General features: G+C 45.3%; 1 pseudogene; it reads left to right on the top strand.

The window, feature by feature from the left end:
• The first annotated feature begins 5478 nt into the window (after nt 1-5478).
• On the top strand, nt 5479-13582 carry LOC147033308 (uncharacterized; annotated as a pseudogene).

Raw genomic sequence — 13582 nt, 5'->3', positions numbered from 1 at the left:
CCTTGACAGAATTGACGAACTGAGGACTGCCATGCTGGATAGGTTGGTCTGAAGGCCCTATATTCATGGAACCCGAGATGGCATAGGCTCAGGCCAATATACGCCCTTGCATTAGTAGTAGTGATGCCATATTTTATGCCATACTCAGCTTAATGCCATATTCTCCTTGCCGGGGGGGTAAGGTTTTTGAGATAGTTTTTATGAATTACCCTTCACTCCTTCAGTTTTGGGAGTGTTGGGAGAAGCTGAAGAACCAAGAGCCACTAAATCATTGTTCTGTGGAAGCTTTGTCAAAAAAGGGTGTGGTAAATGTTTCACTACAAATGTGTTGTGAAGTCCTGAAGAATGAGGACATTGTTACATGGCTGAGAATCCCAGGGATGGTTGGGTAAGATATAGCCTCTCTGGCATACATAGACGATATCGTTGTTTTTGCTCGAAACGATTTCTCCTTATGGGAGGCTGTGGGATGCTGTCTGGCTTTTGCGAAAGCCATCGGGACTCCATGTCAACTTTAATAAAAGTAGGGTCTTGGTTTTTGGTGAACGGTTTGATTAGCCCAGGATTCAAGCTATTTTTGGGGGTCTGGCAGAGCAGGTGAAGGTTTTGGGGGTGTTCTTGGGGAAAGGAGAGAATCTGGCATGTAACTGGCGGGACAAGTTGTCTCAGATCAGAAAGTGCAGCAGAGAATGGAAGGAACGGAAGCTTGCCTCTCGGGACAAAGCACTGATTGTCAAGGGACAATTTTTCCCATGTTGAGGACTTTAGCTGAAGTGCTGCCTCCCCGACCCCGCGTCGTTCGTTGATTCAAGGGGATCGTTCATGGGTTCTTCTGTGCATCATGGATTTTTAAACCGAGCTGGATCGAATTGTGTAAAACAGAGGTGTGTGGGGGTAGAGCTTACCCAGATCTTTTTTTATTGCTTTGTTTAGTTTCTGTTGCATGTCAATTGGGGTCATTGAAGGGGGAACGGTGGGGATTGGCAGCGCTCATCCGTTACAACATGGGGCCTCTCCTGCGTGGGTGGGACTTGTTTGACTTCAGATTAACAGGTCCCTATATTTGGTTTCCCATGTATCCCTATGATCTACCGAAACAAGCTATTGTCGCTTATGATTTGAAGAGGTTGGACCAGGTCACATTTCCAGCTTTAAAACTACATGTCTCCGCTGGGGAAAAAACCAGTATTATTAGGGGAACCTCGGTGGGGTGGAGTTCTTCATTTTGGCTATCAATCGCATCGTCGTTGATGCCTGGTCATCACAGTGACCTGGCATGGTTACATGTTAAGGTTTTACTCCCCTCACGTCTTCAATGCTTCACACGTGGTCTTACCCGAACAGTGGAATGTCCGTATGCTGGGTGTAGTCAACCCGAATCTGTATCACAGGACATGTGGTCATGCGTATTTGCCCAAAGGTCTTGGGGTATTATAAACGTGCATTGGCTTTCCACCCTGTTTCCAAATATGTTAACACATGAAGTGGTAATGAACGTTATATGTGTGAGAGTTCCTGCTTTGCAGAAAACGACATATTGAAGGATTCTCTGTGCAGAGAAGATGGCGCTGTGGAAATGTAGATGCCTGGCCATCTTTGGAAGATTCAACTGGGACCCTGATCTCTGAGGCCATCTTCCTCAAAGAGATCCTTAACTGTTTGAGACTTTTGGGAAGAACCTCTGTCAAGGAGAAAGCTTTGTGGAAAAAAAAAAATGTTTCCCAAGCCTGGGTAGTTTGTGACTTCATCATATTCATCGAGTGTTTGAAATTAGTTTTTTCAGTCCAACCCGAGTTATAAGTACCCCTTGAGATTGTTAATGCATGGATAAAAAGTAAGACAGGTACTGTCAAATGCAATGTATTTGGTTAATTGCTCTGAATGTTGGAGGTTCTTCATCGTTTGCTGACTCTTTTGTATTCATGGTATGTGTGTGTATTATCGAATTTTTAAGAAAACAATTTCGTGCCTCTTGTTAGGGTGGGTGTTCTGGGAGATCCAACACCACTACGAGAGACAGATTCTACAGAATGCTGTGACGTGTGAAATGTTGATGCTTCCACATCGTTTGGTGCGACTGAGAATGCTGTTTCCACGGATGTTGCTGGTGCTGGTGCTGGTGATTTCTTTGGTGGAGGCCAATTGATGTATTCAGATGATTCTGAAGCAGACGATGGGATTTTGGAGGAACAAGCGGCTCCAGTCATGGATGTTCTTTCACCCCTCTTGGGTTCGGCTGATGGACTTTTAGTGCCTTCTACTGTGGGAGGTGTGTCGTTGCCCAAATCCCAAGCTCGGGATTCAGCCTCTGCTATGGCTTCTGCCGCAAGCAGACTAAAGGAGATTGGGACCATACGCCATGCAAAGCGTTGGTGCTGCTTAAGCAGTCTCCTTGGCTATTGGGCACAATCTTGGACGGGTTGCCACTCCGACAGTATACCAGCACGCTGGCACTCATTTTGCGAACCTCGGAAGAATGACAGGCTGAGTTAACCCCACCTGGTATTAATTCAACAACTGAGCAGGATTTGAACTCAGAACCCTCAGATCCAAAGCCCGCCACCCTAACCATTAAGCAAACATCAGGCATAGACTAAAGGATGTGGACGGATATGCGTTTGGATCTTCAGGCTTCTTGAGAGTGCTGGAGTTGCTACAAGGGTCTGTGAAGCAAAATTGTGAGGTATTGCCCATTTCCTCAGACCCACCCACAGGGTTGGTTGGGATCTATGGGTGGTAAAGAGACTACCACGGAAAGGAACACATCATCTGCGGCGATTATTGCGGGGTCTTCCCAGGTGCAGCATCAAAATGGCGTACGTCTGGAGCTTTTAGACAATTTTGCCATGAATCGGCATTTGTTCAGCAAGTTGATGGTGCAAGGTGCCTTGGGGTTTGGGATTTCACAGTTAGATGCAATATTTTCCTTGCCAGGGGGAAAAGTTTGAGATCGTTTTTGCGAATCACCATTCACTTCTCCAATTTTGGGAGCGGTGAGAAGCTGAAGAGGCAAAAGCCACGAAATCATTTTTCAGCGGAAGCAGAGTCAGAAAAGCCGTGGTAAATGTTACATTACAAATGTACTGTGAAATCATGAAAAACGAAGACATTGTTACATGGTTGAGTAGGTCATGTAAAATGCTTGGCCTTGTGGTGGAGGTCAGAGACGAGGATGGCAAAATTTAAACTGGAATCGGATTGCACAGTGCCTGGGGGCCTTTGGTACCTTCCAGGCAAGGTGACCATCGGCCCATTTTGGGGATTCCTATACTACCCAGGACAAGCTAAGATGTGTAATAGATGTGGTAGCACAGACCACATGGCATGGGCGTGTGGAATACTAAAATGCTACAGGTGTGGTTGTTTTGGGAACTTGGGACAAGTGTGTAGGAAAGCACAAAAATGCAGCCTGTGCGGCATTCCGGAGTATGTATCCCGTCTGTCCAAAATCCTTTGCTAATAAGGTGAAAAGCACGCGTGAATTTTTCGCGCAAGCCAAGTGGAAGTGATTCTCGCGATTCGACCCTTTCAATTGACGAAAAGAAGGAAATCAGAGTGCGTCAGCCAGCAGTCCTGTCAGTGGTGTCGCCTGAGGCCCCAAGGGTGTCTCCAGTGGTTTCAAAAGCTCATACATCTGGTGTTGCGTCAACATCCTCAGTCATCTTAGGGGCGAGCACCCAACCAGAAGCTGAAAAAGAACAAGGAAACAAAGAGGAGGTCCCATAGGAAAGGAAAACTGATAACGAAGACCTAAGTGTCAAGTGCAACATTAACATTTGTTTTTGTGTTTTCGGTTCATCAACATTTCCTTTCCCCAAAATCTGAATGGAGCGTGTCGATTGCTTGAGGAAAATTCAATAACGGTTATGTTCACAACGTCTCATTGCTTCAGTGGGAGATTTCAACCTTGCAGTGGAGACTCCATAACTAGGCTATCAGCCGTGGCCCATAGCATTCACTTTCTTTCCACCCATTGGTGGTGGGGGGGGGGGGGAGAAAACCTGCACCGTTCTATTGTACACCATGAATTCATTCCACCGCCAAAAGTTCTCCACTCCAATCCCTGCAGTTATTGTGAAAATCTGTATTGTCCTCTCACTCTGGCTGCACGATTTGCATCCATTCAACCATCGAGCTGGTCATGTGATGGTACGCTGTCCAATGGGATCAGCGGAATTCATTGATTTTTAGCTCAAGCCATGTCCAAATTACGACATCCAATATGGCCACCTCCATGCGCCGGCACACAATTTGAGTTTTCTCCTCCATTTCTCGACCAAATGGATCCCAAAAGGTGCCGTGATTGTATAATTCATCAAGAATATGTTTGTGGTGAGACAGTAAAAGCTTTTTCTGCTGTACGTTAAGAGAAATTCCACCAGTGTGCAGAGAAATGGATGAATTTGGATGGGATTGAGCAATCCTTGGCAGAGACAGCATGTCAAAATGAACATCTTGCCCCGTCTTGTGATGAAATCCCTCAGGATGTGGGTTTTTACGAGACATGTTATTGGCGATTCATTGACGAAGAATTAAAGCAGCTGAAAAACTGTGCAACTTTAAGGCACTGCAACAGGTGAACCAGGATGAAGTTTCTGATGACGAAGGAAGTGCATGTTGTGAAGAGCCATCACTAAAGAAGTTGCGTTCATCATTCAAGATGACAAAGCAAATCTCCAGCTGTAGACAGCATATCCTGCTGTCTGTGTCATTTGTAACCAAATTTATCGGTGTGTGACAGTTCAACGAAAGAGTCAAGGATCGGTTATGTAAAGCTGAGACTGAAACAGTAGGTTTATACTACAACTTTCAGTTTTACCATATTAGTGGGGTGCCTGGAAACTCAGTCATTTCAAAATTGATGCAAAAGTTTCAGTTTTACTGCTAAATTGAAGGTAAGGGTCTATAGAACGATTTTTGGTTCGAGTGTCAAGCACTGCGATAATTTGGGGGGGGTGTAGGGAGTAGTAGGAGGGGGGCATTTTTCAATAAAACCGCATTTAAAATTAGACTTAAACAAGCTCGAATAAGCCAAGATCCTCGTCCTCTTAATGATGACGTCATAAAAACGAATATGACGTCATTGTGATGCATCAGGTTTGCGATTAATTATCTGTGCTAATGCCCGGCTTTATTCCCGCAAACAAAATTCAAACGGCTTGCCTAGTTTCGGAGATAATGGTATAGGCGATTTCCATTAGCGGCGATATTATGACGTCTACTTTTTTCTAGGAAGAATTTCCAAAATCGGAGATGGTTACTGCCTGCGCAGGGTATTTTTTTACATATATATATATATATATATATATATATATATATTTTTTTTATGCTTAAAAACATATGTTCCCCGAAATTAGTTAAAAAGTGGGGAGGGTAAGGTTGGGGGGAGGGGGATAATAACTCGCAGCTCACACCACTCCAGTCCGAAAAAAAATCTATTGTATTTTTCTTGCTGTTTTTTTCCAGAATATTTTCGAGATGGCAGGGACAACGAGTTGGCATTTGTGCATGCTATGCCAAAAGCAAACAGAGAAAGCTTGTTTGCCCTCTTGCGAATCCCATGGCTAGTTGTAGAGAGAGAGAGCCGACACAGAAATCACCAGCCTTGTAAGTCAATTCAGAGCAATTGGTGCTGCTCCACACCTAGACATAGAAATTCCAGATGCAGAGTCCATGCACAAGAATCGTGCATCCTGGCACAAGTACTGTCGTCAGCTTTACAGGACATCAGCACTTGACCATGCAAAAAAGCATCATTATGAAGGACCGCCTCCAGCAAGAAAAAGATCCCAACGGACCAGCACAGCGGTAAATCGTACTGTGTCTCTTCTGTGGTGATGAAACAAATGCAACTGACCATTCTTTCCAGAAGGTCGAACTCACCCCGCAGATACACAAGGCAGTTGCACTGGGAGAAGACCGTGTCGTGGCACTCATGGCAGAAAGTGATCTGGTAGCCATCGAAGCAAAGTATCACAGGAATTGATACACAGTTCAACCACCGTTACGTTGCACTTTGTAAACAAGACACTGTTAGTGAAAACCTTGAAGCCACAACAGAAAATGAATTGCTCCAATTCATAAAGGAAGAAGTCTCTGGAGGTCACAGATTCTTTGCAATGATCTGACAGATATGATGACAGAGATTGGAATAAGCTGTGAACCGGACACGCCTAAAAGAAACAGTTCTTGAACACTTCCCGAATTTGACGGAAGAGAAGGGTGTACGAAATCGAGTTTTCCTTGTTTGTTCGAAAACGGCAAGAAAGATCATTTCAGATGCAACTCAAACACCAGATGAGGAAGCACGTACACTACTAATGGCAGCATCGATTCGCCGTAAAGCTGTTTTGGATCATGACACACCATTCAAGTTTGAAGATTAATTTCCCAATAGTTGCGAACAATCATCTGTTCCACAGCGTATGAAGTATTTCTTCCGCCAACTCCTCGAAGGACCCAAATCATCACCCGAACAAGAGAATTCCAGGAAGATCCTCTCTGCGAGTCAAGTTGCTATGCTAAATATGACTTCTCTTTCTGCGAACTTGAGTTGCGAGCCTCTGCTTGCAGTATTCCTGACCCTCAAATTGCATTCCCAAACAAGAAGTAAGAAGCTTGTAGAACTACTACACAAATATGCTCTGAGCGTGTCACATAAGAAAGTCCTCACCACTGAAGTTGGCTTTGCACAGGCTGTTGCAGATCAAACTATGAATAACGGTGATATAGTCTGTCCTACAAACTTGCGTCAGCACATTTTCATCGTTGCAGCCCTGGATAACTTGGATCACAATCCTACATCACGCAGTCAGCTCTTCTGTCCATGGAACTGGGATTTCAATTTTTCAGTTCCCTTTATCACAGCAGCCTGGGTTAGATCAAGCATGTCTACGAATCACCTCTTACAAAACAGCAATAGGCAGCAGTGGGCCCATCCTGCCTCGTTCATATACGTTTGTACCACCTGTGGGTAGGAATCACGTCACCCAACCTCCGGTAAAGGATGTGCATCCAGTAGCAACGAGTACATTCGACGAGGAGAAACAGCACGAACAGGCATGGATGACTGCAGTACATGACATCCGATATGAGGATTCTGATGCAGAAAAGGACACACCAACAATGTGGTCTTCATTCATGCTGCTCGATCAGATCTAATCATGCTGTTGGACAACCCCAAGAAGGCATTGAAGCCCTCCTGGCACTATTCCATGAGAAAGCAGCCACTTCAGAAATGATTCGACATGGAATGGAGTTGGTGAAAAAACAAACAACTGACCACCTCAACCCACACCAAATACGTGTATTGGTTGTGGACCAACCACTCTATGATCTTGCAAAGAAAAAAAAAAAAAAAAAAATGCAGTGAATCTTCCCGGACATCTTTGGGGAAGACAAGTTTGTGGTCATGCTAGGTGGACTCTACATTGAAATGGCTTTGTGGAGCACTATGGGAGACCTTCTGCGTGGGTATGGATGGCCTGAAGCCCTCAAAGAAGCTGGGCTTGTGGAGACAGAAGTAGCAGCCACATTTTTTCTGAAAACGTCCAATGCAATGAGAACAAGATATGCTCATCAAGTTACTGTTGTGGTACTCGACACCCTTCTGAAACGAGCCTACAAGGACAGTGGAACAGAGATGGCCCTTGAGGAATGGGTCGTGCTAACTTCTCAAGAGAGCCCAACGTTCCAATTCTGGCTACTCGTACACAAGTACCAACAGATCATTCTCATGTTCATCCGAGCACATCGAGAACGGAAGTTCGAACTCATGGTCACTACCCTGCGGAAGCTTGTCCATCTGTTCTTTGCTCTCGATCACCAGAATTATGCCAGAAGGGTTCCAATCCTTATCCGAGACTTGGAAGATCTCCCAGATAGCATTCATGTTGTTTGAAATGGGACACTGGACAATAACTCGAAGCAATCGGCGTTTCTCATCCTTACCAATTGATCAAGCACATGAGCAAGCAAACAAAAGGGTAAAAGGAGTAGGTGGCATTATTGGTCCTACTAGAGTAGGAGTAGAACCCCGAGATGCTGGAACGCTGGATCGTGACAGGTCCGGAAATCAGCCGTGTCGTTGAGGACTTTACTGGTGTAAAAGACAACGATGATGATGAAGAACAACTCCCTCATCATGAGGAAGGATATGCTTCTCAGCACCGATTTCAACGCCATGTCAAAGATCTGATAGAGGGGTTGCTGAGCAAGGGGAGTCCTTTTGAGGAGCACAGCGAAGACCTGGTTACATTAGGCAACAAGGTATGTGGGTCTGTGACTGCAGCTGTATCTGTCCGTAATTTCGAGTCTATGGGACAAGAGCAATACGACAACTTTATGAAGAATGTGCTGGACTCAAATGACACACTTCTGACAGCACCTATCAAACAAAACAATTTACTGTTGTTTCATGAGAAGAAAACACAGAAGACGACTGCAGCTAAACTTAGAATGCAGCACTTCAAACGTCATGCGGAGCTCTAGGAACAAGCTTTTGTAGCACTGGACATCCGCGGGGGTGATTTGGAGGAGTTTTTTCATCATGAATCTTCACCATACCCACCTGCATTATCGTCAGAAGGGTCCCTCAACTCTTGTACAAAGTCAGAATTGTATACATCATGGAAACCAGTAAAAGCAGTATTATTTCTGATGATGAGGAGCTAACTGCACCAGATGTTTACGACTTTGTTGTTATTGACGGTGGAGTAGGCCTACTGATACACTCCCTTCCTGTAGTGAGGCAACTTAGCATAACAATTGTGCATTTTGTGAGGAAAGCACCAAATTTGGCACACGAGTAGCCTAGCATATTATGAACATATTTGGATATTGGGCCATCTCAAATTTTTGATGGCAGTGGAAAATGGCTGCCACAGCCATCAGCGGCTGAATTTGAGATGGCCCAATATCCAAATCTGTTCATAATATGATAGGCTACTAGTGTGCCAAATTTGGTGCTTTCCTCACAAAATGCACAATTGTTATGCTATATTTAGCTAAGTTGCCCCACTACTGGTACAAATGTCCAAGGCAAGATCTTTGATTCATATTTTGACAAGGTGTTCTGCCCAAGAGTTTGCCACGACTTGAAAGGATCGACACAAGTAGACATTGTATGGGACGACTATCGTGCACTCACAATCAAAGGAGGTACAAGGGAAAAAACGAGGAACAGGCACCCGACAGCGTGTATGTGGCACTGCCAAAATCCCTGGAAACTGGCAGAGGTTTCTGGCGAACGTTGATAACAAGAAGGAACTGTTCGCATTCCTGTCAAAAAAGATAACACAAGAACAGTTCCCAGATGACAAGGATGTCTACATCACTGCAGGTGATCAAGTACACCATACTGGAAATGATCCACCAATGGATCAATGTAACCATGAGGAAGCTGACACTCGTGTTGTAGTAAATCTTCTCCATGCCCTCCAAACATCGTCACTTGGGATGGTCCATACTGGAGACACAGATGTGGTAATCCTTCTGAGCAATTTCCATCACATCAAGGCTCTGAATCCTGCCGCAGAAATCTGTATCTCCTTCATAGCCGGAAAGAAAACAAGAATGATCTCCCTAAACACTATCGCCACAAACCTGGGTACGACAACGTGCAAAGCCATGGCCCTCTTTCACACATTCACTGGATCAGACAGCACGTCTTCCTTTAAGTTCAAGGGTAAGAGATACTGCTCCAAGGTGATGCAAGAAGTACCGTCCCTCATGGATGAATTCGCAACTATTGTCGACACTCCATTCCAAACATCGCCAAGACTGAAAGAAGTAGTAACGAACTTTGTCTGTCAGCTCGACTCCAATGATCCAAATGAGGGCAACGACGTTGACCTCCTCCGAATGATGTTGTTCTCACAGAAGACTCGGGACGTGGAGAGAATTCCCCCAACAAGTGATGCTTTTGGTCAACATATTAAAAGAAGTGTCTTCCAACAGCATCTGGACAACAGCGCACATGTCAATGATGGCTGTCAACAACCCCACTAACCATGGATGGAGGGAAGAGGATGGCAAGCTACTTCCCATTTGGATCTCGCTGCCCCTCGCCAAGGATGCATTTCATCTGGATGCGAAGTGCACTTGTACAAGTGCCTGCTCTTGGTGCAAGTGCACGAGGGCAAAGTTGAAGTGCACGTCTTTGCAAGTGTCAATGCGAGAAGTAGTTGGCCAACAATTGGCCGACAGGTGTGTGTATATAACTGATTTATTTGCAACTTTCATATTACTTTGTTCAGGGAGTTATTCAAGCAATTGTCAGAACAGTTATGTGTAGCCACAACCACATTGTAGAACAGTCATAAGATGTTTACAAATTTCACTTTACCATTGAGTAGAAGCAGAATTGTCATGTTATTAAAACAGATTTTACCTTAGTAATCTTGCTCTATTTTTGTGGATATGCGTCAACACCGGCAAAATGACTGCGTATATAGGCAATCTGCTTGAAATATAAGTTGCTTCTGTTGATTCCGAGTCCATAAGTACCCCATATGTTCGGATCGACTCACTGAATCAAAAGTTAAAGCAATTATTATATTTCGCATAGGCCGCGGAGCGGGGGGGGGGGGGTCAGGTTATGACCCCCAGCCCCACATACCCATTTTTGATATGACAGCTTGACACTCGAACTAAAATTGTTCTATAAAACTTTACCGTCAAATTGGTACCAAAAACAAAACTTTTGCATCAATTTGAAATGAAAAGAAATAATTACCCATGCACGGCCCCCCACTATATTTCTATCAAGTATATTGTTACGGTTGTGGAAATTCACATTACACCATAAAGAGTCCTCAGGTGAGATATCTCGATAAGTCCATGTGTAGTTAGCCCACACCCGTTGTATAGAGGGAATTTATGTGATCCATTCGGGCTGCGATTCTTCAGTTAGTCGTTTTTCTTTCTCTATTATTAATTTGAACAAGAACAAAACAAAGCAACAACGACGCTTGTGGGTTTTTCCCACCATTTTCCCCGCGCTTGGTGTGAAGGAAGGGGGGAGGGCAGCTCGCCGCCTATTGGTGGATGAACAGCGTGAGGCGGTCGGGGTGAGGGAACGCCCCTTTTCGGGAACCTTCTCGAAGGAAGGTGGAGCCGAAAACGGGGCGGGGCGAAGGGCGGAGCTGGCCCCGACAAAACGAACGAACGAGTTGGTCTTCAGTTTCTTTTGGGTTGGTTCGGAGTTCAGTTTGGTTTGAGTTCGGAGTGAGCCTTCTGGTTCTTCGCGAGCTCGTTGTTCCTGCCCTGTTCTGCGATCCTCGTGCGGGCCCTGGGACCCCGTGCGCAAGCGCGGGAAGTAGCGCCGAACGAGCCCCGTCCGTTCCCCCAAAAACCCCGTCCAAACTGTCGGGCGGACGACGCGAGCTACGCGCGGGACGAGCTCGATGCGCCACGACAGGAGGAGACAAAGGAGGGACTCGAGGCTGCGGTCCCCCAAGGCTGGACGACGCGCCCAGGAAAGTCGCGACTTCCTTTTCTTTTGGGGTTTTGTGTAAATGTCTGTGGGTGGTGCCAGTCTTGTAAGTAGAAACTGTGTAAATAATTCCCATTTATTCGGTTTTAACTCTTTCCTTGCTTTGGTTGCATTTTGACTGTATGGCTGTATATAAGTGCTTGCTTTGTGTCTGTGTGTGTGAATAAAGTGCTGCTTGTTGAACTGTTTTCCCACTTCGCTTCATCTTTTCCTTTTATTGAACCTCCATCTTGCATCACGTAAGGGATTCGATAGTGCGTTTAAAACGCCCGGTAATTAATCGGAACCGTCAAGGCCGACGATAACTCCGCTTGGTTATCCCTGTAATACGGAACGAACCGCTTAAGCGATTCGTGTCTAGAGTCGGCCTGTGGCATGGTACGATCGACCGGTCAACCACTCGCGCAGGTACTTTGGCAGGTCGAATTTGGCGAGCAACCCTATCCTGCGCGGGTGGGCAATTGGCACGATCGTGGTGAGGTTAAACCCCCACCGGTGACTGGCTTCGGGCGATAGTTCCCGGAGGGTCACGACTGAATTGTCCGTCCCGGTGGGCAACGTGTCGCGATTCGAGTTACATGGCCGATCGCACACCGGCGGGCACGAATTCGCAACAATATGAATGTCATCTTCTTTCTTCTTTAATCGTAATATACAGGCATCCATAACCTATATATGATCAATAGCTTTACATGGGTAATATATTTCCCTTGATAATTTTTTTCAGGTCAACTGATTGAGGCTGCACGATTGAAGAATGACAGTGTTGGAAAGAACATCTTACTGCATACTCAAGGCCGGGATTGTGCAGCCATTAAAGTGAGGTATCACCACTCTTCTCGAAAAACTACACTCGTTTTCTGAGTAAAGGAAGTAGACCAAGGTGAGTAGTATCCTATGATAGTCACACAAGTATATTTTTCAAGCTGTATGACTCAGGCCTGTGCTTCAAACTGTTTCTGTTTTTCAGTGTGGAAAATCCAGCATTGTATGGAGCATCATACCGTGCATTTTGCACAGATGTGATTGAGCAGAGACCAATTACTGGAAAGGACATATTGCGAATGACTAAGCTAATGCAACTGTTTGTGCAGCTCGTGTTGAAAATTGAGGGGAAAGATGCTTCTGATTATCGGTGAGGCACTGTTAAAGAAACCGGATTGTACCTGAATAATCTAAAAGTTCAGTGATTACTTGCTGACATGAGTTCTCATGGTGCATTGTCATGTGTATCTTGTGATGCCACAATTTCTTTCAGCATTTTACATCACATTTTTTATGCCTACTCATGAAAACTTCTTGCTTTTCCACAGCATGGACAAACTCAAGAGACTGCAGCGTGATTATCCTCAGTTGCGGTTCTACACGCCTTTCTGCCGCAACAGATGTCAGATGGTATTTTGCGAAAACCTGGATGCAACTGACCTCATGGATCAGATTCCATCTTCATCAACTGAGATGGAGAACAGTTCAGAAATAGAAAGTGACACGGATGACATGCTATCATTTCCTCAGCGGCAAGAACAAATGACACTCAATAGTGTTGGTATCCTGGTCGGGCAAGCCATTTGTGCCTTCCCGGATGTCAGTGGACCATGGCCTCCATCATCCAGCTGCCTTGGCCTTGATGCTGCCGAGTCAACTGTGCCAGTTGAACTGCACAATCTGATAGTGTGGTGTACTGGTGTCGGTAAATGCCCCACCTCAAAAACCGATCGCTGTGAAGTGTCAGGTGATGATCACCTGAAAATTATCTCACTGTGCCAGGACATAATGTACCTCACCTCAAAAGGTAAGCAGCAGACATCAAAGTCACTCGTGTTGGGTCTTACCTTGCAACACCTCACTGGTTCATCTCAATTGGTCAAACTGCTGAGCAGACTAGGCCACTGTGCCACCTGGGACAGCATTCATAGGTTTGAAAGCAATCTGGCACAAGTGCAGTTGTCAGCAGATGATGTGCCCAAACAATTTGCTAAAAAGCCCCAACTATTCTTGCATGGGACAATATTGATTTCGCTGAGGAAACTTTGGCCATGGGACTTCCCATCATACAAATGGTATTTTAGTCCAGTGTGTCATCCATGA

Source organism: Eptatretus burgeri, chromosome 2, assembly GCF_056783735.1.
Source record: "Eptatretus burgeri isolate ZD-2024b chromosome 2, Ebu_testis_v1, whole genome shotgun sequence".
Taxonomy (NCBI): Eukaryota; Metazoa; Chordata; class Myxini; order Myxiniformes; family Myxinidae; genus Eptatretus; species Eptatretus burgeri.
Note: the sequence above shows the minus strand (reverse complement) of the source record. Positions and strands in the feature narration are given on the sequence as shown.